The following is a 22451-nucleotide window of genomic DNA, read 5'->3' on the forward strand; positions in this document are numbered from 1 at the left end:
TACCCATTTCAATTTTCCTTCCATTTCTCGATCTCTCCTTATCTCATTAATCCCTTCAATATCGAGATGTGGAGAAGCGATTGAATCTTTTTCCGCTGCTTGAAACTTCTTTATGCCATTTTGAACTGAAATTGTTTCGTCTGGGCACTACAAAGAGTACAAGTTGAGAAAAGCTAAAATTGACTCAATAACGAATAATTTTCACTACAGTAAAACCATCATATATGCATACAATACAACTTTTTCCAACAACTTTTTAAAGTATCCTCTGTAATGAGAAATTGATTTTTGACAGACCCAAATGCTACTTTGTTTGCAGTTTGTTATACGACATGTGGTTTACTGAGTACTCGGCGGCTCCATGCACCGAGGTCTCACCTTTCTGTCTCATTTCTATTCCGTTAAAGTCAATGTCGTACCAGGGTCAACTTAACCAAAACGCTTCGTCAGTCAGACGAAAACCGTCAGAAAAGACCAGTGGCTTCTAATTCCACGCAGCTATGGAAGACGGGAAGCACTCTGGAACGATATGCCCAGCCATATGGATCTACAGATCTGTTCCCACCTTCGCATGTGATTTGCCGGAGTCCGAAGTTTGACGTTTCCCGCTGCAGCTATGGAATCGTTTCTAGTATCTGAGACGCCTTAGCTAATGATATCGCTAGCCTGTTAGCCCTCGTATGTTCCCTCAAAGACCTCCCGAGCACCCCAACCCGACTTCATGAGTCTCATGAAACATACTTCGAGACACGCCCACTCAGTTTTTTTGCGCGCTACATTCTCTTATCGCACCGAATCGATGGTACTTGAGCTTGTGTAAAACTCATTCTGTTTATTTATGATTTAATACGAAGTAATGACATGATCCTTACGGTTTCCTTATTACCCCCCTAAACACGAGTTTTAAGAGACTATGGTTTCAACAAGATAATAAAGTACATAGTAGAAGTCCTATTTGCAAAACTATCAAGGTCAGGAAACAGCGGTTGAAAGCACAAATTGGAAACCTTAAGCATGATCATTTAACACGCTTGTTTTTGATTTTTTTCGGTATGACATTAAAAATTATAATGTTTTCGATACTATTAAATACATCGATAAAATTTAATACGAAATTTATCAAAACATTTTTTTCAAAAATGCTACGGGACTCATATGAAGTTAATCCACTCGTTTTCCGTCAAAGCAACCACATGCCAAAACCAGGCAGTATTAACGGTTCATGTTTTTATCAAGGTGGTGCCGATAGAACTTTAGGCATGTATTCTGTTCATTTCTGTGTCTTGGGGGCATTCACAAAATATGTCAAGCTTTCAGAGGGAAGGGAGCAGTCGAGAAGCATAACGAACATTTTGAAGGTTTAATACAAAAACTGTGGTAAGCATTTGTGGTCGAAAATCACAATTTATTATGTGACTTACTTTATTATGCTCCCCTTGGGCGCTTATATTTATTGTCACTTTACTGTAGTTTGGCATTAGCATTATTCATTCAAAAATGATGTCAGCGGTTTTAGGGAGGGAGGGGTCTGAGATTTTGTGACACTACATATATTAGGTATACCAAAAAGCGTGACAGAGGGGGGAGGGGGGTCTAGAAATCCCAAAAAGTAGTGGACGTCATAATTGAATCATCCCTTATAGTAACGTGAAAATGATCTAACAGTATCCTGCACAATGATCGACCTTAAAATGCTGAGAACGGCATACGTCAATGAATTTTCATATGAAAAATTCCTGGGATTCGACCCTAATTCTAGTGACGATGACGATTTAAATTAATCTAATTCAACATAATAATCAGAAATTAATTGAGTCTTTCTTTAAGGTGCGATTTATTTACCAAAAACTTATCACGGTGTAAAAATGGATTATTATCGAAGTTTCGTGTACCTCTGTTTTTTTCTAACATAAAGTTAGACAAGTTCATTAGAAATGAGGTACAGGGTGTTTTAAAATTTTTTCGGCGATTTTTTTTAAAAAGTGATTTTATAGTTTTTTTTTTCCTAAAATACCTTACAAAAAGTCAATTGATAACCCAACAACGGATCAATCATTGAAATTAATTCTCAAAATTGAAAATGTACACATTTGTAGACTTTTTTGAGTAGAAAACCTATCTTGAAATAGATCTAAATATTTGAAAAATATCAATTTCTGTAATTCAAGATTTGCTAAACTATGTATTTATTATTTTTTTGCGTTATTTTCATTTTTTAAGAAATTATCCAGCCCAAATATGGTTCTCTATTGAATGTTGTATTCACATTTCTTTCTTCCGACATTCGCACTATGAGACCAGCCCATTGTCAGTCTGCCATATTTTAAAGGGTTCATATTTTCCTCTAGATACAGTGACTCATCATTTGTGGGATGCATACCATGTACAATAACCTTACCGAACATTGTTCGCAGCACATTTTGCTTGAAAACCTTAAAACCTTACTGGTTTGCTTCTAGCTTCTTATAATTACCACGCTTCATGTCCGAAATAGGCTATTGGATGGAGTGTTACGGAAGCTATATTGTTGCTACAAGTACAACTGTCTTACATTTGAATGATTCCATATTTGTGTGGGTCATTCATACTTTTATGAGCAGTAATCTGGTAAGCTGTAAAAAACCGTTTTGCACCCAAGTAATAATTATGATTTTATAATGTTTTTGAAGATAGCGATTTACTCTTCAGGTGTGCTATGAAACCATTATACATCAGTACAACGATGTTACTAGGGATCGTTGTCCCATTTCACAAGCATTCCAATTTGAACTATTCCTTCAACGCCTCTAATCATCTCCTGTACGTACATTCTCTTATTTCTATTTCTATCCGTAACAATGTACTTCATACTGGTAGTGTGAATAAGCTCTGCCAAGATGAAGTAAGGTACCCCGGGGCAAGTGGGACCTAAAAATCGCTAGTTCAGCAAAATCATTAACGTATACTTAGAAAACAGGGTATTTCAGGACATTAACCACGGATACATCATTATATGCTGCCGTTGTTGAAGTGTAGACGTGTTGTTAGCCATTTATTCAGTTCCAGAAATATTGATGGTGACATAAATAAATTTACCTGTGGGACCCACTTACCCCTCCAAACGGGGCAAGTGGGACCTATTCTGTTTTATACTGTCGAACGAAACTAATTTGAAGAATGTAGATATAATGTTCATGTAATTTCTGAGTCGTAGTATTTCAGATCATGGATGGAGGTTTATTGCTTGTCAGACTTTTGTTTTTGCAAAAAGAAAGGGATTACAATGTTAGCAAATATAAAAACAAGACAACGGCCGGTTTACTGTTCAATTGGTTATTGTCTGGCTTTCCATTAGCTTACTTTCTTGCCAAATGTGTTAGATGGAAGAGATGAGCAAATCTTTGTTCACTTTTCGAATGAATGTTTCTCTGTTTAGAATATAAATTATTCCATAAATTAGAAATTCAAAAGGAACGTTTTTATTCAAGCGATGCGCAGTGTAGTAAATTTGTAATAGAACGAAATGGCCAATTTATGCACTTTATTTATCTAAAAATCTGTTAAACTGATGCGATTTTAAAAAATAACAAAACACAAGAAAAAACCTATTGATCTATTGTAGAATAAATAGATTGTTTTCACTGTAAACGAAAAATTTCGCATAATTATAACCATTGCTCTTTTCCACGAGGAAGATAATTTCCAGAAAGTAAAATACACTTTCGGTAAATCAACTGTACACTACTTCTTAACAACGAAACCAACGATATCAACTGCATTTGATTCAGATCTATGTGATATATGAGTGTCGAAGTTATTTTTAACTAGAAAACAATCTAAAACAGGTAAAATGGCTCTATCGAAAATGTTTTTCAAATATGTCCCACTTGCCCCATGTATGTTAAAACTTAAGGGCACGTGAAAACTGCAGATTTTGGTGTTAATCAAAACTTTTAAATCGTTTTCGATGTCACACAATTATTTAATTGCTCAAATTTTTCACTTTCCACATCAATGATGAATTTATAAACGACTATTTTGTTGGAAATCCATTGAATTAAAATAATAGTAATAGATTTTGCCAGTAGCTTGAAGTCATGATTAAACAATACCATTAGTATGGTGCCGCAAATGATTTTGATTTCAATTTTTTTTTGTGTCAGGCGACATCGTTGATAATTCTGCTTCTTCTTTCTAGAATATTGTTACCATTAAAAACGTTCACCGACTAATCGGCAGCTATAGTACCCACTTACCCCGTATTTTCACTTGCCCAGGGTACCTTACATAATTACATGCAGAAACAGAGATAAGCTTAGTGTTGTTTGTGCTAAGAAAGTAAAGAGGATATGTTTGAAGCTGTATAAACAAAATTTACCTTCGAAATGCTGACAAACACTAACAATGCTGTAAACACTGGCAATGACGTTTCCTATGAATATTGTCTGCTTTAAAAAGAGTCACCTCTGGCGTACATAACCAGTTTTAGGTCTAAGTTAGATCTCGTACTGTACAGGTGAAGAAAAAGAACTCAGATGGAAACGAGAATCGCTTTTTATAATTCCTCAATTCTTCGGGTGGAAAATTACATGAAACGTTAAAAGCAGCCTAGGATACTTTCAGTTTTTTCTAGCGGAAGATGCTACGTACAATACTCGGCGAGAGGCCAAAAAAAGACATGTGGCTCATTCGCATGAATTACAAGCAAAATCCATCATCAAAGGAGAAAACATTCTGAATCTCATAAAATACGGCACACTTCAGTGGGCAGGTCATCCAGTAAAAATGTCAGAAGATAGAAATACAAAAACAATATTCATGAGAGAACAATATTGATGCCAGAGATAGATTATTGTTTCAGCTAAGATTTCAAAACATAAAAAATAACACTAAAAATACTTTGGAAACGCTTGAACTTTAAAAATGTTTTCAGAATTTTATTCAAGATCAAGATAGGTCAAGATAGGTTATCCATATAGATACGAGAAAGGCAAAAAGACTGAAAATGTGTATATAATCAATTTTGAGGGTAAATTATAATGATTGATCCGTTGTTGGGTTATCAATTGACTTTTTGTGAAACTTTCTATGAAAAAAAACAGAGGTACATTAAACTTCGATAATAATCCAATTTTTTACACCGTGTATTACAATAGCTTTATTTTTAAATGGGTTGTAATGATTGAAGCACTATTGTTGCTTAAATGTCATTTGGTACAGTCATGCGGGGCTTCTTTTGACAAATCAGGGGCTACTTTGGACATTTTGAAACAAGAATTATAACGTAAACTACTCACAAATTGTTATTTCCACCATTCAGATGTCTTATTGATATTTGGATGGCAACTTTCTGTTTTAAATTTGGCATTTTTTCTTCTAGTTTTTAGAAAATCAAAAATCCAAAAGTAGCCCCCGGGTATGGAACCTAACTGTCTGTATGGGAAGGTAGGCAAACTTGCACCCAACTGTTTTACAGAGAACTAAAGTAGTTTTGTTCTAGCGTATTCTTTAGTATAGCATCGATTATATGTCTAAAGGATCTATACTATAGTATAGATCCTCTAGAGTCTAGACAAATGATCGTTATGTAGTGAGTTATATTTTAGATTGATAAGCTTATTGATTCTGCAGGACGGTGTGTTATTTACCCTCCTAAAGATTCTTTAAGTAGCCACGCAAAAATTGAACAAATTCTCCTAATTTTGACCAAATGCTATATTTTTTTCAAAGAACAAAACCAAAAATATGGTAATGATCTGTACTGGTCAAAATTCCAACATTCCATCACAATTTTAGGATATTTGGAGTTTAAGTTGTTGCCTCTATATGATTACTCTTGATTTCCTCGTTTGTCACGCATACAAAAATTTGGCGAAACATAAATCAAAGAGATATAAATTTATTCTCAGGCAGCTATTCTTATGTAGATTTGATATATTTGATGAAGGGTTGACTCGAAAAGCTTTTTATTAAGTAGATGTCATAGAAAACGGATCAAGTCTCCCCGAATCCCAAGATTGCATACGTTGTCGAATTCCATGTCAAAAATCGTTCATGAATACGCACAGCAAGTCGGAATATCTGCGTATTTTGGAAAAAAATGGTTTCAAAAAAATCAATATACCTTTGAACAAACTTGGAGATGCAGAGGAGATCTCGATATCTAGAGGCAGTGCACAGTGTTTTCTAACCCAGGAATTCGTGATCGAAAATGATTTGGGCATGAAAAGTTGATTTTAGAGTCTCAGTGACTTCGGAGAAAAGTTTCAGTATGTCAAGCTCCATATTTTAGAAAAATTTTTTTTTTGACTAATCCCCCTAAAAGTGAGATGGAAATTCTCTTTCCTCCAATTATGAAGATACATCATTGGTGTCTTTGAGAAAGTTGTAGAAAAAGTTTCTACGAAAAATTTTGCTATATAAACTTTATTTCTATCTGCTATAGAAGTCGAGATATGGGTCGTTATTTATGAACGACCACCAAAAATCAGGTTTTTCACGATACTTTCGTCAATATATTTTTTAGATTTTTCAAATGTTCTACAAAGATCTCCGTCGCGATAAAAAACATGAACCTTTCGAAGACAGTTTCTTCTTATTTTCAATATTGACGAAGTTATTGACAATTTTCGGTTCAAAAATGAGCATTTTGACATTAACTGCATACATGTAGGGGCAAAATGGGGCAGAATTTTATTTAGTTGATGGAAAGTATAACTCATGCACTAATGGTTGCATTGCAACATATATGTGACATAGCTTGACATAAGTGCCGTATGAACATCTTTTTCTTCTTCTTGTTATATATAAAAATAAATTAGTCTGTATTGTGCATAACTAAGAAACAGCTGGATAGATTTTCTTCATTTCTTCGGCAAATTTGCTTATCAACATGTCCGACGGATTTACCGAATATTTTCTCATGTAAAAATCTCGACTAAAATTGGAAAAAATATGAAAAATTGAAAATAAAATTTGTATGGAAATTTTAAAAAGGTAGATCACAACACGCATTCTCGCCTACTGTGCAGGACATCGTCTACAGGGTCATCTTTAGTCTTTACACTTACGCCAGATCTATGATTTATCCAAATACAAAATTTTCTAAATGATTATGTTTTACAGAACTGACATGAATTTCAAATTCCGCGGGAAGAAACAACGCGTAATTAAAAAAAATCATCAAAAAGTAACGTAAAAAGCGACCCCAGTGTATTTGGGCAAATTGTATTATTTTAGAAATCACCATACAGCCAGGAATGTTGATGAGAGGAACTGCAGTATCGGGTAAATCAGTATTCTTTATTGAATGGAAGCTATGGTTAATGACGCCTCAAACATCATAAGCTTAAATATAATTTTATGTAAACAATTCGAAGGTACTTGTTTTACCCTAGGATAGGATGTGCCAAGTAGTCATTAAAAATCGTACCGATTTTCTGTCAGAATCGTACCGGTTGCTGATTGGTTGAAAATGACAATCGATTACTTTTCGAAATATCCCGGAATAATAAAAAGCCGGTTTGCTACGTCTAAAACATCACAATATTGCAAAACAGGTCAACAGAAAAGTGTTCCAAAAATTTCAGTTTTTTTTTCATTTAGAATTCTCTGGAAATACAATATCCCGATATAGTGGTATTTCTCTGTAAAATATCCGTCGATTCGATAATGATTTTCAAAATTTGAACATTAAGACAAGACATAGGTCTGGCGTAAGTGTTATTATCATGAACTAGATGACCCGGCAGACGTTATCTTTCACAGTAGGTGAGAATGCGTGTTGTGATGTGCCTATACAAAATACCCATACAAATTCTAATTTGAATTTTTTATATTTTTTCAGCTTAAGTCGTGACTTTTACATAAGAAAATATTATGTAAACCCATCGGAAATTGTGATGAAGAAATTTGAACCCAGCCGTTTCTTAGTTATGCGGAATAGAGACCAATTCATTATTTATATATAACAAGAAGAAGAAGAAAACATATCCATACGGTACTTACGGAAAGCCAAGTCACATATATGTTACCATGCAACCGTTAGTGCTTGAGTTATACTTTCAATCTCCTAATTAAAATTCTGCCCCATTTTGCCCCTACATGTATGCAGTTAATGTCAAAATGCTCATTTTTGAACAAAAAATCGTCAATAACTTCGTCAATATTGAAAATAAGAAGAAACTGTCTTAGACAGGTTCATTTTTTTATCGCGTAGGACAACTTTGTAGAACATTTGAAAAATCTAAAAAATATAGACGAAGTATCGTGAAAAATCTGATTTTGGGGTGGTTCATAAATAACGACCCATATCTCGACTAGCAGATAGAACTAAAGTTTATGAAGCAAAATTGTTCGTAGCAACTTTCTCGAAGACACAAATGATGTATCTTCACAATTGGAGGAAAGAGAATTTCCATCTGGCTTTTAGGGGGATTAATTAAAAAAATGTTTTCCAAAATATGGAACTTAACATACTGAAACTTTTCTCCGAAGTCACTGAGCCTCTAAAATCAACTTTTCATAGCCAAAACATTTTCGATCACGAATTCCTGGGTTAGAAAACACTGTGCAGTGCTGCAAAGTGTCACCGTACAAGTCACGCAAAGCGTGACAATAACAAAATCCAGGTCATGTGTCAAGTACTCAATTGTGATGCTCAATGTGGATCTCACATGCTTGGTGTAACGATCACCATGAAAGTGACATTTTAGCAACTAGCGCTTGGTCACTCACCATGTCTTCACTTCTTCTGCCTGTGATCACCAGCATGAATGATAGGAAAATTTTCCTGATGTTGTTTTTGTTATATCCTTGTCATCTTGACTATCGTGATGATCACTTGACCTATGCGGTGTTTGGTTCGAAATCAACGCTCGACAGCAATGGAATAATCCACTTAGCGGAATTAATGGATGTTTGCTGTGATAAAATGCATGAAGCCAAAATAGAATTTTTGGGAACATTTAAGTGTTCTTATTGTTTATATTGACTTTTTGTGCAATATTTTAAGAGGTGCTATTAAGAATGTTTCAGTAAATGTAAGGCAAAATTAATTCTCAATGATTCATACAAGGAGATGTAAAAAGCTTTTTATGCAGAAACTGGGCCAAGCTGGAACACTACGCGTGTGGAAAAAATATTGAGTGTTGTACAAATTGATTGGTGGGTTTTAATATGATTACAGTGGACAAGTAGGGTTTCTTACCCCATTCCCGGCCTAACATGCGTACGACTGCATTATTCAATTGATATTTATGACAGGAAGCAACTTTTCCTGAATTTTGTGGGCTATATAATACTGCATTGGGGTTCACTTCGGCTTAAAACGAGCAATGGGTAATGTTTTCAACATAACCGCGAGTTGACGTAGGACTGCGGGCTTGGTAGTCATATGGCTACTGCTTCTGCCTCATACGCAGGAGGTCGTGGGTTCAATCCCAGGTCCGTTCCATTCTCCTACTTTGTATCTTCCTCTATATTTCTCATGTTCTAGCAATCGCTGGAACTGGAAATGGACTTTCATACCGTTTCCATTTTTATTACTATACCTTCAACTTGAGTATTCTAACAGTAATCTGCTAGAATTGGAAATGAACTATAGAGCTCGTTTCCTACATCCAATTAGAAATTCCATCAGTTACCTTCTCCTATATATCACATTGGCAGCTCGTTAACCAAGACAGACCTCTGGCTCTCCAACCTAACCCAGAAATTCCAACAAATTCCGCATGAACTCGTGGCAAGTGCAGAGGTATATTCGGCTTGCAGTGGGCGATTGCATCATCATTTCCTCCCCCTTCCCTACATTGACTTGCATTCTGACGTGGCAGGCGCCAGTATGACCTAACAAATGAGATCACCAGTACTTGTACATTGAAGATGAGTGCTAGTCCCAAGCAAACATCTGTTGGTTCCCTGTGCAAGAACAGCTGATCTGGTCATAATGGAGTAGCAACTACGAGCAGTCAATCAAGCTCAAACTCAAGCTCAATATTTTAAGAGGTGCTGTAAAAAGAAAAGTACATACATAGTTTTTCCAAATTTGATCCAGACTATCTTTTGAAAAAGGCCAAATTTTTTTTATTGATTTTTTCAAATGGATACAATTAAAAAACGACGCATCCTACAAAAAAATGTTGTATGGGTGACTATCGCAAAATCAGTCAAAGTTTCTAATAAAGATATCGGAAACAATTCAAATTGAGCCCTACACTGAAAAAAATCAGTTTCAACAGTTTCAAAAATTAAAACTCGATTTGCGAAAAAACGCTTTTTTTGATTTGTATGAAATTGTGTCTCAAGATAGGTGATTATGTTCCCTACCAACCGTCCATACATCGCAAGCTTGACACTTTTAAGGGAAAAATTTTTTTTAACAAAAAAATTTTCTTGTCGGAATTGATTTTTTTTCTCAGTGTCAAGGAGTGCCAGTGGATTTTACATATACATACCTATATTTAAATATTCCTGTACAGTCAAGCAGAGTACAATATTTAGGTCGTAACTAATCGCAACGGATAAAAATACACTGAAAATAATTTCGACAAGAAAAAGTTTTGTTAGAAAAACTTTTTTCCTTCAAAGTGCCCAGCTTGCGATGTATGGACGGTTGGTAGGGAACATAATCACCTATCTTGAGACACAATTTCATACAAATCAAAAAAGCGTTTTTCGCAAATCGAGTTTTAATTTTTGAAACTGTTGAAACTGATTTTTTTCAGTGTAGGGCTCAATTTGAATTGTTTCCGATATCTTTATTAGAAACTTTGACTGATTTTGCGATAGTCACCCATATAACATTTTTTGTAGGATGCGTCGTTTTTGATTGTATCCATTTGAAAAAATCAATAAAAAATTTGGCCTTTTCAAAAGATAGTCTGGATCAAATTGGTAAAAACTTAGTTAGAGCCATTCACAAATACGGCCCATACAAATTTCAGAACCCTCCCATACAAAATACGTTACGAGAGGGTCCATTTTAGCGTTATGTAATTTGTGAATGAACCCTTAATTTAACTATTGATTTATCTATTTATCAAACGACGTCAGTCCAATCAAACGACATCAAAATCAATCAATAACGGTGCTCACCTGCACTTTTGACAGCTGACCGACCTGATGCTCTTTATGGCTCTCAGCTTGTGGTTGTCAATCTGGGTGTCACGCTTACCGAAGGTACTCACGTGTCAGCTTCTACATGTCACGATGCGCTTGCAGTGATTGTCAGTAAAGAACATCGTTGAAAAGCGTGGTGGTTTTTGTTTTCATATCTGATCATCTGGTGATGGTCACGACATTTTGCAAGACTGTCTAGAGGCAACAAAGGTCGAACTATCAATCCTTCCCTTATAATGACCGTAAAAACGATGCCGCTTTTGGTAGAACATATATGAATTAATATTTATTTATTTATGGAAATATTGTATAAATACTTATTTATTTTTGTTTTGTGGAAAATTCTTAATTGTTTATGGAAATTTTGTTTTATTTGTGGAAATTTTAAATTTATTTATTGCTCATACCTTGATTTCTTTATTGGCAATTTCCTAATTGTTTATGGAAAATTTCTAATTTTTCATGGAAATTTGCTGCCACTTTAGGAATTATTTTCAGCCTTGGCAGTCTGTAAAAGGAGCTAAAACGAGTTTGCCTTTACAATCGACGGTTTCGGTTTCATATTAAACCTTTTTGAAGGAATAGAGGCTAGTTTCCTTGAAAAAGGCTTAATATAAAACCGAAACCGTTGGATGTAAAGGAAAACTCGTATTAGCTTCTTTTACAGACTGCTAAGGCTAAACGAAATTCCTAAAGCTAAACAACCTTCAGTCGTTAAGCAAGTACAGTCAAACAAAAACTTTTTCTTGTTGGACTTAATTTTTTTTGTGTGTTTTCATCCGAAAATGAACCAGTAAAAATTTCCGATGACATAAAACTTAATTTGTAATGGGATTTTGCTTATATTAGCAATTGAACATTGTAATTAGAATATCATGTTTATATTTCTAAAAATATTTCATATTTTACTTCTTTATTTGTTTGTTCAGTTCCTCTGAAAATTCCTTGTCCTTTGGGAAGTCCTCCGGGAATTCCTTCGAAAATTCATCCGGAATTTTCTACAGGAATTCTTTCCTCTGGGATTTCCTTCAGGAATTCCTCCGGGATTTCCTTCGAAAATTTCTTAAATTTCCTTCAGGAAGTCCTTCGGGAATTCCTTCTAAAATTCTTCCGGGTTTTCCTACGGGATTTCTTTCGGGAATTCCTCTGGGATTTTCTTCAGGAATTCCTCTGGGATTTCCTTCAGAAATTCCTCAGCGATTTCCTACGGCAAGTACTCCAAAAATTCCTCCGAGAATGCTTTCGAAAATTTCTTTGCTGCTTCCTGCCTATGCTGGTTAAAGAACTCGGTTTGCCAAAAGCGGTCTGAAGCTGATAAGCACTCGACAAGACATGTGCGGGCCAGATGGGATGACGAGCAATTGATCTAAGCTCCGGAACAGTTTGGAGAACTGAGAAAACCTTGTTTGAGAAAAAAATATTTTAAATTTATTACTGAGTTTTGATTAGAGGAGGATTCTAATGGTACGTACACACGGTTCAGCAATTTGACGAACATTAACTCCACCCCTCGTTTAGTCAAGAATCGACCATTCGTTCATTCGACCAACAATATCACACACGAACGACCGATGCGCCAACTGTATGGGGGTTTGTGCGACTTCAATACAAATGCTCAAACATGTTCGGCGAACTTTGAATCTGCCCCAACAGCTCAAATCAAAATAAAACCGCTTTGATTTTTTCAACCGAGCCGCCAACTGTCAAATGGTTGTTCAAACAACTTCACACACGGTCAGACAAAGCAGCAACCGAGGCATTTTATTTGGGGTGGAGGTAAGTCATCAACACCCAGGAGTTCACCCAGAAGCTGTTGGAATCAGGACACATCGAAGAAGAGGACATAGTGATATCATTCGACGCAGCGGCATTGTTCCCTAGCGTTCCATTGAAAGATGCTCTGAATCTTCTAGAGGATTGGCTACTACTACAAAGGACGGAAACAACATGGCGAGGAAAGGTTAAGATATACCTAAATCTGTTAAGGCTATGCATGACGGAGAACTACTTCACATTTCGTAGCAACTACACTACAAACAGACGAAGGAAGCACTGATGGGAAATCCGCTATCACCGCTATCACGAGTTTTTGTGCGAACTGTTCATGGCGAATTAGGAGATGTGTATGGGTAGACTAGACTAGACTAGACTAGAACTGTTCATGGCGAATTAGGAGAACAACCTACAGAAACAAGGAATACTACCGTCGTCGGGGGTGACAATGGGTCAAATGGGGGTGAGAATGGGTCACTGTTTCAACTACTTAGAATGTTTGTAGAATAGATTGAATGTATCTGAGGGCAAGAAGACTAAAATATAAGAGACCTTTTTGAACGATTTTGCTATCCGACCTCCAGGCTGCCGGTGAGAGCGATGACCCATTCTCACCCCCCAGACCCATTGTCACCCCCGATGGCGGTACCGAGAAATGGTGGAGATACGTCGACGACATCTTCTGCATCATCAACCGAAAGGATCTACCGAGTATTTTGGAAGCAATATAAACAACGTGCATAAGAACATAAAATTTACCTTCGAGGAGGAAAAAGAAGGTAAACTACCTTTCTTGGATCCATTGAAAAAAAAATGTTGAATAAGACAGGCGTTTTTAAAATAAGTTGTTCCCAATGTGAAAAAACTATGTAGGCCAAACAAAAAAGATCATTAGATGTAATGTTCGAGGAACAGAGACGAAGAGAGAAAACGATAAGGGGTTGCATTACGAATTTAGATCTAAGGTAGCAGAGCATGTTTATAAGAAAAATCAAGGTACCATTAAGTGGTGGAATTAAGTGGGATTGTACAAACTTCGTCTTATGCCAAGAGAAAAAAAATCACGCAATTAGGGCATCAAATATTAGAGACTTAAGAAATGTCTCTTCCCCGTGGAAACTTGATGTAGCTAAGAGTTTGGAAATCTACCGACAGCGCCAAGGATGTTATCGATCATTTAGTAATCTGCCTTCGATCATTTAGTAGTTTTTCAATAACTCATTCCAGAGGCTAAATTTCAAAATGTGTTGTATGGTGGACTTCTAGTGCAAAGGTTTATCTACAACTCTGCCTAACAGTTCGTTGTTTCAATTTCACTAATAACGGAGCTATAGCGCTAGTAGCAGTAACTTAGACTAAATGATTGCATATTTTGTTATCATTTAGTAGAAGTATAGCAACTAGCAGCGTAACTCCTTTAGCAGTGGAATTCGAACATCGACCTGTTAAGTAGAGTTGTAGAAAAACCTTCGCACTAAAAGTCCACCATACAACACATTTTGAAATTAAGCCTTTGGAATGAGTTATTGACAAACTACTAAATGATCGAACGCAGATTACTAAATGATCGAAAACATCCTTGGACAGCGCTGTTGAATGTGGTAAAGATCGTAGTTGACCTGGTAGACTAATTTATCTGAACTCCGGAACAGTTTCGAAAACTTAGAATGCCTGGCTCAGGAATGAATGAATTGCAATTTATATCTTAAGGCTCTAGAACTTGTGTGGGCCTGATGGGTTGACGGCGGTGTTGTACAGAATGTTTTTGTCATAGTAGACTTATTGATCTGAACTCCATATCTATTTGGAGAACCTGGTGCTTCTGGAGTAATTTTGAAATTTTTGAGCCAAACCGATGTGGCCAATTTTCAATAGGAAATAATTGGAGAGTATTCTGCTTCAAATGCAATTTGTTACAAGCAAATCGGTTAAGGGTATGTGCCTGAAAAATTAATGACATTTTTTACGCAATCATATAAAATGAAAAATAGCATTTTGGCCATAATTTCCGAGCCCATAGTCAGATCGGGCCAATTTTTAATAGGAAGCAATGGGGCAAAATTCTGCGTAGAATGCATATTGTTGACACTTTTACTTCATTTTGCTGGGTAGGTGCGCACAGCATACACACACATACACACAGACATCACTGCGAAATGGTGAGTTGACATCTGGGAAGGAGCGACCTACACAGCTCTGGTCCTCACAAGTTCCAATCTCACGCTTCCACGGGTCTTCCGATGACAATCGACCGCCAGCTAAGGGTTTTGTACTTAGCTGGTAGTGCAGCCTGGGCACTGTTGTCCTTCTGACATCAGCAAGAGTGAGTGGGTGCGACCAACGGGAACATCGTCCCTAACCCCTAATGCCAAGGCGTTAAGCGACCCGTGCCGAGGGAAATAATAAGCTAGGCCTTTAACGGAGCATGTGGGGTACATGGGCACCGTCCACAGTAATTGTCCCTTACCGCGTCATGCTGGGCTCTGGCGTGGTGGACCTCTTTTCCCGAGCAACTCGTGGGATCAAAACCAAGTCAGTTCTTCAATTAGTGGTAGTAGTGTAGGCGACAACCCCTTCGCAAGAGGTGGGTTGTTCAGGTCTCCGCCTAGGAGGCCAGAGGCAATAGTCGGCAGCTCAGTGCGCAGCGCTAGCGTGGGTCACTTAACCTTCTCCTCGACTACGCCGGTAGAGGTTATTGACGGCCCATGGCTTGTGGGGACGATGAACCGCAAACGCGATGGACTGTTGGCCTTCGAGGTGGCAACGGAACAGCTGGACACCATCATCGACTTTGCATAATCGAAGCATAATATCAGTAAGGACCTCAAAAGGAGCTTACTGAAACTTCGAAAGTCGTTGTTGGACGCCAAGCTGGAGAGGGCGGTCGGGACGGCCAAGTGTAAACTCGTGAAATCGTGGAATCGAGATCTACCCAGACTGAGGCCCAAGGATTCGCGGAAGGACTCGGGAAGGCCGAACCGACCTCCAACGGAGCAGACACAAAAACAGGAGAGACAGTCTCTAGGAGATGAGCTCCCTGGGGCCGCCCCAAAACGCGGAGGGTTACTACCCCGAACACGAGAAATGGGGATGGGAAGCTGAACCCCGGCCAGGTACCTCCAAAACCGGGGGAGAAAGGACCTGGAAAGGTCCGTCCACCCAGGAAAGACGGTGGTAAGGGGTTACGGCAGGCTGAGAACTCTCAGCCGCACCAGACCAGGGAAATAGAGGGGGATGACGCCTCCTGGACCCTGGTCAAGAACAAGAGGAAACCGAAGACGTCAAGGGCCGAAAAGAAGGCCCAGGCGAATGCGGGTAGCAAGAAGTCTAGGGTAGGCGCCAATCGCTCCAGGGGCGATGCCCTAGTCATCACGACGGACGAGGCTAAGTACTCGGTCGTCTTGAAGGCGATGAGGAGTGACGTCAAGCTACGTACGTCGAATAAGACTTACCCGGACGGGCGAGATGATCCTCGAGCTGAAGTGGGGCTCCGCCTTCAAGAAGTTGGTGGAGGACGTCCTAGGCGAGACGGTCAAGGTGAGGGCACTCACGACGGAGGTGAATCTAAGGGTTTAACCTGGACGAGATCACAGAAGTCGAAGAGCTCGTCACGGCACTACGGCGACAGTGTGAAGTGAAGACGCCCACCGTGTTTGAAAATAATGAGTTTTTTAATATTCTCAAGTTATGTTTATAACATTTTTTATACAGTTATGTTTTATACAATTATTGCTGGTGATTTTTTATGAGTTTGCTTTTGATTCAACCAAAATAATGGTTATTCAATAAAAATGGTTATTAAATATTTCAGACCACACACCTAAAAATATAACTTAGCGGCAGCATATCGAATAGACTGGAGCTGTTAACCTCTAAATATGATTTACGCAAAAAATTAAAAAAGTTGAAAAATATTAGAAATCAGCATCGTGCGTGCCAGCTCCTCTTAAAAAAAAAAAAGTTTAAGGGTATGTGTCCGCTAAAAAATAAAAATTCCCTTCAGCCCAAAGTTACAAGTTGTAATGAATAATCTTTGACTAATATCAAAGATTGATCATTTTGAAGCTTGCGTTACAATTTTATGTACATTTACTTTACTGATAAACAACCCTACTCACCCTGTAGTTAGGATTAATCTGAGTTAGTCAAATATTAATTCTTCCAAAAACATACGAACTCTTTTTTGATTCAATCGCCAAACGATAAGCGTCACTTTTTGATTTTCAGATGTAACTAGTTTTCGACCGTCACTTTGGCTTAGTGAATGGAGAAGGAGAAGAATTTATTGAAATTATTGTCTATAGGTTTAAAGATCTTTTGCATTTTCTGACAGAAATTTGTGCACGCCTAAAAAGTTTAATTTTTTTAATTATCACACTCTTTTAAATTGCTTACAATTTTTGTTTGTGTAATATGCCATTGTGTAAAGGAAAGCCAGACATCACAACCGTTGTTCATTTAAAATATAGATAGATACCTCCAGCAGGGAACGACGATGTTTAAATAACATCATTCAGCATGTGTGGAAAAGGAATCCGAAGCCACATTAACATATTTTAGGTGATTTATCCAGATATTTCCACTGTTTTTGAAGATACTCTTTTGTACTATAGCGTACTCTGTCGATAATTTTGTTTCTGCACAATCAATCATATATTTGATATATAGATATAGACACTTTTATACTGCAGTCTTTGAAACTTTGTCACTATTATTCACTATTATAATGCTCACTGATGCTCACCAAGCGGACTGAATATTAAACTTCACAAGGATCTAAAGATCCACGATCAGTGCTGCGTTGTCACCACAACGGAAGATCCTCAAGTACTGAGCGCACCCGGTAAGCCACTGTCACTGGATTTAGCCACGGAGACCAATATATAGTCGATATTTGCTTTATGATAATTAGAAACCGCTTCCACGCAGCAGATAGCTCTCAAATATGTACATACATTTTTTTTCGTTCTCCGCATGCCCTACATGAGTGAGATTGCGGTGCGGCGTCGCACTTATTCCGACCAAGAAGAATATAGATTAGAATCTGTTCTCAACCTTCTAGCGCCGATTGCGCATAGATGATAGCCCAGGTGGAGTCGCCAGAAGCAGAAGAACCCCTCATCGTGTGCTGCCTGCCTGAACGAACTAGTCCGGAAAGGTAAACTAAGAACTTTGTTGTGCAGTCAAATAGCGGATACGTGAAGTACGAAACGTCTTCAACTCCAACTAGGGGGCTGTCGAGTAGGAATACAATGAAACACTTTTAGTCGAGAAACAGCCAAGTTCACGCGAAGAAATGTCTAACAGTTTATGAACCGGCAGGAAGCTCGAATGGTGCCAACATATTTCAATAGTCATATTGTGATTTAACTTTTTAAATAAGAAGAGATGCCATTCTAATAATTTCAATTGAATAGGCAGTAAATATTTAAAATAATATCAAAATAAAAATTGTAGTTCAGCTATAACAGCCATACTTTTATAGAAAATGATAAAGATATCAAGTTCAAGATTGGCAATCTAATTGGCAATCCCACGCTTTAGCTCGCAACGCTTACCAAAAATCCCGATCATATCCTGAAAATTAATCAAGCAATAAAAATCAGATGTCCTCAACATATCAACTGTTTTTTTTTGGCATCTCTGTCCTCAACTGAGGCAGTGGAGTGTCACAGAATCAATGCCAAGTTTGTCGAAAAGTTATCACTTCCTAGGGAAGCGGTTTCGCATTTCGTCGGCGATTGCTTGCATACAAAGCAGAACCGAACGAAAATGATTTTATTGCGATTGTACTTTTCCGTGGCATACGTACATATATCTACCTTTGCCTCGAAGTTGAGGATAAAGTTAACCAGAGCACAACAATGGAAAATTGGTTGCTGTCGGCGACTCTGCCCGGTTTATGTTGTACATCTCCATATGCGCATGTTTTCAGGAAGGGACGAATAGACCATCGGTTGACTAATTCTAGGCCATCGAATGAACCGATGAAGCTGTGGCGGGAAAAGACGATGAAATCACATCGTCTGAGCAGAACCTAAATAATGTATCCAGTCTGAATTGGCAATTTGTGTCTGGCAGGATAAGTGAAGCACTGTGCATGCATAATTTATCCTGATGCATGAGAATGATGATCATACGGCTTTTAGAGGCGGGTTAATAAATTGGGTCAATGACACCGCCATGGTCAACGGATCAGTGAATATGTTGATATTCAAAAGATTTATTATACAGTCTTCGATAAATATTGTCGATTTTTCTTAGTGTGTGTATATACTCCATCTTTTTGAAGTTGGGTGTCATAACATCATCATTGCGTTTCCAAGGGACTAATCACGGAATTTGCCGTTCAGTTAGGATCACAGCCTTCATAAATCAATCATAGAAGTCGACCGACATCTATCCTGGAAACAGATTTTTATCCCTGTTCGGGTGTGCCACTACAACAGGTTGAGGAAATTGGACATAATCAAGTCATGTATGTGATTATCAAGAACTGCAATAAAGCATTACATTTATTTTGTTGTTCTCAAGCCTAATCTGCACATTTTAACTTTGATAGCATAACATAAGAAAACCGTTTAATCCCTAAAACTAGTCCAAGTTATATTTCCTGGACCTCATCATCGCGCATCACTGCATCAAACAATTGCCTTTCTGAATGTCCCAGTTGGTATCCACAATAAACCTGTCAACTTTTCCATGTATATAGAAAACTGCAATTTTAAACTTTATCTACCTGGTTACTAACGGTGTTCTCTCTTTCAAATTACTGAAACCCGGAAGCCTGGCTCGGTTTGCAATGGTTCCCATCTGTCGGATTAAATCGTAGAACATTTTCCTGCCGACACGTAACTTTATCTGAAAGAGCATTAGATGCATTTGTTCTGGTTTCACCTTTCTCATACAAAACCGTTTGTACTGAAAGGTTATAAATTCGAACCGGGCTACTTACTCGTAGTTTCATTACCAGTTCGATTTCATATGAGTGTATGAACACTTCGCCATGTCACATATCTTTCAAATTGTTCGACTTCACCGCAATAACCTGGTAAGGAATGTGCATTATTGCTCTTTGGTTAAACGGAGGCCTGTACTTAGTACACATTTTTGCTAAAATATGTGATTTTATGTTCATTGGGAACATATGTTATACGGAAAAAGTTGTCCCATTTGCTAGCTCTTGAATTTGATTACAACCGATTCCATTCCATTCAAACTTCTGTCTATACGTACCCTAACGCAGTGTCATTAGTAGGTGGATAAATCAAGCTTTTTATTCGATCTGCAGACTTGGGAAACACTTTCCCAGCTGAGGTCAAAGTTTACCAAGCTGGTGAAAAAGCTGAAACTTTCACATCAGAAGTCCGTCATGGAAACTTAGATATGTACAACAAATAAGCATTGGAAGGTGAACGGCAGCCAATTTAGGTGCTGACTTTGTTGGGCAAAAGAGCTGATATCTCGCTTTCAACTTTATTTATTGCTCCGGTAGGATTTGCCTTCCCTCTTCATTGTGGAGAGTGTGAGCAAGCAAAAAACACATTCTGTTACAAGAAGTTTAACGCCAGGCAAACATTTTAATTTCATGTTCAAAAGCTAGACTTCATGACAGCAACTTAAAGCAATAAAGAACAGTTGAAGTGCATGAAGGTGAATCAAGTAATACTAACTTTGAGAAAAACAAACCAACCTCATTTAATTAGCGTCTATTAATTAATTCGGATCAAACAAACTGTGAAGTTCAATCAATGTTAATTGCCTATATTCCAGGTATTGACCACCCGGTACGGTGTGGGCATTAATTACAATGTTTGAACACACCTTTGCACAATACGTGAAAGTATCCCATGGAAGGATATCTTCACCACATTTTTTACACAGCTACTCTGTACGTGCACGTCAAGATTCTGAACAAATGAATGCGAATAAATATATCAGACGTAAAGACTAAATCGTTTAGATATAGGGCACTTCATTTTAGAGATACTGGCGTTCTAAATGGTCGCATCTGCACGTTTTTCACAGCGTTTTATTATTTGTAAACAGATCTCCTCAGTATATTACTTTTTTTAAGTTTATTACTAACGTGGTTTCAAGATATTCACCATGCATTGAGAAAGAAGAAAAATAATTGTGCACAGTCCTGCAAAATAAATCTGCGTCAAAAACCAGATTTTACCCTTCATTCAGCACCATGATGACCCGTTCACGTTTTGGCCAAATTTAGCTAGCTGGCATTATAGCAAGGAAGAGCTACATTGGTACAACGGTAGTGGGGTCCAGATCATTTTCAAAAGCATTGAATCCATCAAATTGTCCTCAGTTTCATACAATAGATTAATTTTGGGTGATTATAAACAAGAAACTAAAGATGAAAGGAACAGTCACCATTGACATTGGCCTCATGAAGAATTGGTGGAATCAGCTAGCCTGACTGAAAAAGGTGTGCGCCGACTGGCAATAAAAGTGCGCAAATTTTTCGAAATAACGATGCATGATTCGTTTCAGCTATTCATATGAAATAAAATACTATAATTTTTATTTTATTCTTAGAACGTTTTTCGATCAAACCATATGCCCCATTTCTAAATGATCTAGCCTTCACGTTTTTCCTCAAACTCTAATGCCTTTCCTCGAATAGGAAATACAACCATAGGTCAAGGTCCATGTTGATGGCTTCGATATATATTAAGTCCAGGTGTAAGATTTGTCTCCGTGGCGGGTTCAAAGAGTTGCGCACACATTGTCTGAAGCTCTAAAATTTCACGTCATGGTCGTCGCTAAACTGCCGTAATCTGAAAAAGTGACCTATACGTCATTTTCCGAGTAGTATTCATCGAGCCTGTTGTGGGGGTTTCCAAATCCGTATAGCAGACCGCAGATTTTGCTTTGGTAAGCTTTTAGCAACAAAATATATTTTATTCAAAACGGTTTCTTAATGCTCAATTTAATTTTTCATTACTCACAAATTTGGTGACCTACGATATCAAGAATCGTATCACTTCTCGATGCCGTTTATGTTTTGTTTACTCTGCATAGAACATATTATTATCATAGGCTATTATAACTGAATGAGCTACTCACGATTTCAATTGGTCTTATAGACACCTAACTTCACCAAATCCAGAGGCAATGTAGGTTTAGCTTAAGATAGAGAGTAGGTATCCTAGATTGTAAGTATAATTTCGTTTTAACTAATATAATTCAATTCAACTACTGCATGACATACCTTTAAGAATATTTCACGCTATTAATCTAAGATCTAGTTACGGTAATCACTAATCTATAGGCAACATATGCCGTGGATTTTTGTTGATCTAGCCGTATATTAAATTTAAGAAATTTAGGTTTTAATCACTGTTATAATAAGATTTAGTTGGTAGTTAGTAGTTCTGATTCAAAAAAGGAAATCGTGGTCCAGTGAACCACGAATTATTTGAGAAGAAATCAGGACCGGCTTTCCACTTTGTGGCCAAGTCAGCGGAATTTATTCCAGAAGAAACCCATCTCCATTCCTGTGCATCGGTTACTGAAAGTATCTCCCCAATTCGTACAGCAACAAATTTGTTGAATCGACG

At 37.5% G+C, this 22451-nt stretch overlaps 1 protein-coding gene across 10 annotated transcripts in view; it reads right to left on the minus strand.

Annotated features, from left to right (window-relative positions):
• LOC134226971 (fibulin-1) overlaps nucleotides 1-17729 on the minus strand; it is a 90078-nt gene extending 72349 nt beyond the window's left edge. For 2 of the 10 annotated variants that reach the window (XM_062708131.1, XM_062708127.1), the window contains exon 1: nucleotides 17615-17709. The gene's annotated coding sequence lies outside the window, so the exon portion shown is untranslated. The other 8 variants (XM_062708136.1, XM_062708128.1, XM_062708130.1 and 5 more) reach the window with 7 other exon arrangements.
• Between the last annotated feature and the right edge of the window lie 4722 nt (nucleotides 17730-22451).

The sequence above is a fragment of the Armigeres subalbatus genome, chromosome 3 (assembly GCF_024139115.2).
Source record: "Armigeres subalbatus isolate Guangzhou_Male chromosome 3, GZ_Asu_2, whole genome shotgun sequence".
Classification (NCBI taxonomy): Eukaryota; Metazoa; Arthropoda; class Insecta; order Diptera; family Culicidae; genus Armigeres; species Armigeres subalbatus.